This window comes from Mastigoproctus giganteus, chromosome 3 (genome assembly GCF_048544385.1).
Source record: "Mastigoproctus giganteus isolate SK-2022 chromosome 3, ASM4854438v1, whole genome shotgun sequence".
NCBI lineage: Eukaryota > Metazoa > Arthropoda > Arachnida > Uropygi > Thelyphonidae > Mastigoproctus > Mastigoproctus giganteus.
In genome coordinates, this window is record NC_143577.1 from 54,350,164 (window position 1) to 54,355,878 (window position 5,715).

Genomic DNA, 5,715 nt, shown 5'->3' on the forward strand with positions numbered 1-5,715 from the left:
AATTTGTCGGTCTCCGGCTTAAACCAAGATGCCCACAGTAAGAGAATTTTATCTTCTTCTTCAAGAGGAGTGTTTCCATTTACAAAAGTGCGGTTCAGGGTGTCTTGGTCAGTTAGACCTCGGGCTGACATGCACTCCCATACTCCATCCATGTACTCCTAGATCTTCCAAGACTCAGAGAGATACCCTGGTCTTCCAGGTTGGGGGCTGCTGCAACGGGCTAGCTCCTCGTTCAGTGTAAAAATAAACAAATGCTAAACGACCTACAAGGAGAAATGAGAATTTTATAAGACAATAATCAAGCTTCTTTATTACTGCTAAGTACAGTACAAGACAAGTACTAGAAACAATAAACTCATCACGGCGACATGGCCAGGAGTTTAAAAATTCCTGTTGGCCTATGGGGGGATCGAACCCACGACCTTCGCGTTATTAGCACGACGCTCTAACCAACTGAGCTAATGGGCCACGAATGTTACCTTTTCTATTCATTATTACTTGGATTCGAGTACATGTACGTGAAAAGTTAAGCTTTGTATTTTTGTGCACTGTTCACTCCGCTTTTGTGGCCCCTTATAGATCATATAATATTGATATATTCTCCATCCGGATATTTTTAAAATGGATAAAAAATTGCGTGATTTCAATTTCACAATGATTCACAGAAACTGAAAACGTGCAATGCAGAAACGTTTCTGTCTAAAAGTAGAGCTTGGTTCACATTCATGTGAAAGGAGAGTGCATGCCATTGCGAATCCAAGATGCAAAAGGTATTTGTGACCCAATTGTAATTAGGACTGCAAATGTTTCTAAAGATTTTTACATACACACAAAGCACATGGAGTACAGCGTAACTAAAAACGGACAAAGAGGTGAGTATGATAAATGAGGTGGGAGGGAAGAATGGTCACAGCGTGTCCAGGAAGATTTTTCAGTAGCAGAGCCTGAGGACATCCGAAATGACACCATTGAGAAGACTAAAAGGAAGATGACCTTACTTGGAGGTGAGTCAGTTCTTTGGAGAGTAAACAATTCCTTGCTGTAATGAGATATAATTGAGAATTGAATATGACTGTTGCTCTTAACCCACGAACAATACAATTGAGCAAAACTTTCAAGATGCAATTTTCCACACTTTCCTCTATCCGTGACTCTGCACTTTATGAAGTCTGTCAGAGATCAAGCCTCATTTAACATCCTTTTTTTTTTTTTCTGGTTTCAGTAGCCATTAGTGTCGCTAATATACTAAACCACTGATACCATGCGTATTAAGCGTTGACGAAATTGCAACAGCGTTTTAGAGAATTTATATCGTTAAGGCCAAAGGCGAAACATTGACCTAAATAGTTCTTTCATAGTAAATTCTTATGGAATTATAATAAAATAATTTAAATAAAATTTAATCATTGAAACTGTTAAGATACAAGATTCAGAACTATGACTTTTACAACAAAAATTAATTATTACTCTATCATGATCGCTATTTAATTTATTTTTTTCACATAACGACCGGTCAATAACCTTGGGTTGGCATCAAGATAAGCGCATGCGTTGTCTTGAAAAATTTTATTCAGATTTAAAAATTCAAAATGATTGTTGGAAAAACGCTGAATAAATTTCAAGTTTGGCTCTCCAATTTTGGCAGTGTCGGTGGAAACGAGGAGAAGGATTTCCTCGAGCCATCAAGGTAATGAAGTATAGATAAAGGGATCAGCATGATGGCGTAAATGAATGACCATAAAGCAAAGTTGAAACGGGAAATTATTCTCTCCCTAAGTTTAGACTTACGAATTGCGTAGCAATTCTAGCAGTATTGGCATGTCCCATCATGTTGAAGCCGTGTGCTTTCAAGCATTAAGTTTCCACGTCGCAATTTAGCAATCAGAACGTTCTGCAACGTATCCAAGTGTCGTTTTGAAGGAGGGGTGGAATTGCTTTTTCAGATTTAAGGGGACGCTTTAACTTATAGTACATACTAGGAAGAGAGAGAGACCCAACTCCTCGTAACAGCATAAGCGATCACAACAGATATGGAATTAGGGAAACAGCATCCACATTGCAACTGTCTCATTTACAACGCTTCTCAGATGTCAGAGGTACGAAGAAATAAAGTTGAGTTGTGCATCTGCAACAACAGCACACGACTGTGACTCACACGATGTAGTACACTTTGGAGTAAGTTTGGATCTTTCTTTGTTGTTGACACTCTCAGAAATGTCAAAATGGACTTCATATATCATTACGAGACGGTTATTAAAATGTCACCTGCTTCGCATTTGTTAAGAATAAAACAACAAAAATGTCTAAAATTTTCAAAATCAGTTTTAAATTTCTAAACGATTAGAAAGAACGATGTTACGGTTAAACACATCTGCATCGAAATTTCTCTTCAATAATCGAATTTATAGTTATGCGCAGAAATACCAATTAAAAATGTACTGGGTATAAATGGTCCGCTGTATATACAGTAATATTCAAGTTTACTGTAAGTGGTCTCGCTACTTGGTAAGTTGGAACTGTGTCTATAACGTCTTAAAATTTTCTTGACTGCATTATCGCTTCCGTGATAACCTCTATTTATGGTATTGGAGAAACCCCATTCTCACATAACCATTTCTTGTCTCCCCCCCCCATAATATTATTCCAGGGCTCCGGTGTTTTGCTCTTATTTTCTCATTATGAATTTCTGCCGACTTTAGCGAACTCATGTCCTTTGTTTTGACCTCTCCTTAAGAAGAAAGCTTTTCGGGTCACTCGGTGTTAAATAACAACCTTTGCTTCTTGAACCTGTTTTGCATAAAACTTCCATTGTGTCATTATCTCAGCGCATATGACCAATGAGAACAGAACAGACAGTACCATTAAACCAAAGAGGTCGAAGGTTCTCCAATAATAGCGCGCATAAAGGAAAGAGGTCTTCGGATATAAACTTTCAAAAGAAATGACGCGTTGCAATAGCCATATGAAGTTCGTTTCCCTAAGAAATGACACGAAAGGGATATCATGGTTGTTCATCCTCAAGCGGAAATGAGGTTGCTGTTCATCAATCGACATTGTCTGGTTAACAAGTTGACAGAAGACGAACTAACGGAATTTCATTATTCATGAATACTCGAAACTATTGCGCTACCAGCACAACTAAACTTCTCAAGCGAGAAAGCATGTTCTCGAAAGTGCATATATTTTGCCCAGGATCCATTTTGAGCCTCAGAAGAAACCCGGTATTGTGTTACTTCAACCAGAACTACCCTGCCTTAAAATGGAATTGCTGTTTGAAGTAATGCAAGACCGAGACAGCTCGTTTTGAAAGTTGAGAGCCATCCGTATTCTTTACTTGTCCGGATGATGTCGGGAATTTCCCACAAACCTGCCAAATGTCTCTCTGAAGAAGCATAATAGTCAAAATGGCGTCTTACCGAACAACAGATGCTGACAATGGAACAACCAATGACATACTTTTGCAATAAATCCAAACATATTCGCACACTCCTTTTAACTGAACACAATCAATAATTAGGAGAAAGAAGAGTAGCGATGGAGGAATCATAGGCAGAGCTGTATTATCTAGTGGGTGGAAAAATCCCATCCCACCCTCAGAAAACAAAAACATCCAAGAATGAAACTGGGGAGGCAATCAATTACTTTATTTAATTGATTTCCTCTTCGATTTAAATTAAAAACGTGCAGGAGTTCCTCAAAATTCAATAATTATTCCAAGTGTTACTTCTTTCCAGGATTTTTTACGCACAGTACGAAAGAGAAGTCCATACATTAAATCTGCTTATTAAACTTGGACCCATTTTAATCTAAATTAAATTCCACGGAGAATTTGTTAGCCAATTCGGAAAAATTCAAGATTAGAGTTGGTGCATTAATAACGAAATCACGATAAATGAATTTCTTTTCTATCAAATTATGTTTGTATGTTACATTTTGCACGACGTGGAAAGTGAACATTTACATTATTTTAATTGGTATATTTTATTAATATTTTAATCAATAATGGTTGGAGTATATCCATCCATTTTTGCCTCCTAGAAGTTCCAGAAAAAAGTTGCAAATCCGCCGTAGTAGAGTGGTCAAGCACGAGGGTTCATAAGTACACATGCTTTAAGTGACTGGGGTTCAAGCTCGTGTGATTGCTAAATACGGTGCTGTTTTTCGTATTCTCTGTATCTAGTTATTTAGTTCCCAAGGGAACTAAATAAATATTGTATAGATCCCGAAGAGTTGCCAGTCTTGGCCTGACCATAGCATAGGTGGTTGGGGAGAACCTTCCTGCAACTACGCAACTCATTGCTGAATCCATTACGCTTCTGAAATTACCCTTAGAGTCATGTTTCGTTGTTAAGTCACAGAAAATTAAGCCATTGCGTATGACAGTAAGAGTGTCCATTCATTTGTGAAAACGCTACCCCACAGACATGTATAAAAAATTACACTCGTGCACATCCGCTATGGTCGACTTAGTTGGAATCCTCTGGCGGATAACCCAGATGTTCAGTCGGTTTTGCTAGCCAAGATAATGTACCAAAGACTCTGCATTCTCAACAGACATGAAGGAATGTAATTCTGATGAGCCCAATGTCACAATCACAATAAAGTGACAAAAAGCAGGAAAAATAGGAATATTTAACTTGGAACAGTGGGCAGTATAATTTAGTCTCTAGAAATTCTTCCAGAAACGTGATTTACTGAAGGCGCGTACATCGAGAGAATCCCGAGTAAGGAGAAGACAGCATTTGGGAAAACACACTGTATTCAAAAAAAAAAAAAAAAAAAACTAACGAACAGCTTTCAGGTTTTTGAAAACATAATTGAAATTTCTCATGTCACCGACTCGAGACTGTTTTGATAAAGGTTTGTCCGAGACTAGTTGCAAATGCTTTTAATAAAATAATTTACACTTTTTTATGGCGTTGGATGTCTAAATAAATAAATTTTCTGTTGGTACTTCGGGATGACCACATAGGGTCAAAGAAATTTATCGGATAAGTAATAAAATAACATCCGTATTTCAGCTTCAACAGATTCAGTTAAAATTTTGTCGAGGAAATGCCTTGTTGTTGTTTTTGCTCTTTCTGCAAAGCGATGGTAATATAAGGTCTACTTGAAGGGTAAATATGCTTTATTTGTATGTAAAACTGATGCTGCGACCCAGCATCACTTTTGCACGCCAATTTCGTGAACTGTATGAGAATGCCTGAAAAACAGAGAGAAAAAAACATTAAATAAAAGATCACACCACACTGGTGTCATCCACTTTTCGCCTCTCTTCCTCTTTGTTGAAAGGAAAACGGGAAATCCGTGTTTAATGCATTAATGGAGCTATATTAAATGAACATAAATCAGAATCTGGGCGCCAATTATTGTTGAAAAGAAAAGTATTACAAGCGTGCATAAATGGAAATCGTAAAAAACGTCCCGGTTTTCCGAATCATCCGAAATCCTTGCAGATTGTCCATCGCAGTTAATGGCCTTTTTCTCTGCCTGAAGCAAGGTTGAGGAAGGGGATTCAAGACTTAAAAAAAGAAAAGTAAGAGTGATTTAATTCTTTGCCAAAAGGGATCATTAAGCTTTTCTGGATGACTTTTTTATTTTCTTTACTTTCTTTTTTTCCTGAGAAGTCGTGCTAAAGAGCTTAGGGTGTTCTTCTAAACGACACTAGTTTTTCAACTGCAAAAGGTGAAAAGCCACGTTAAGCGTCGCGTCCCA

At 37.7% G+C, this 5,715-nt stretch overlaps 1 non-coding gene across 1 annotated transcript; it reads right to left on the reverse strand.

The window, feature by feature from the left end:
* Positions 1-394: 394 nt before the first annotated feature.
* TRNAI-AAU (transfer RNA isoleucine (anticodon AAU)) lies at positions 395-468 on the reverse strand. The gene has a single exon. It is a non-coding gene; the product is annotated as a tRNA-Ile (tRNA).
* Between the last annotated feature and the right edge of the window lie 5,247 nt (positions 469-5,715).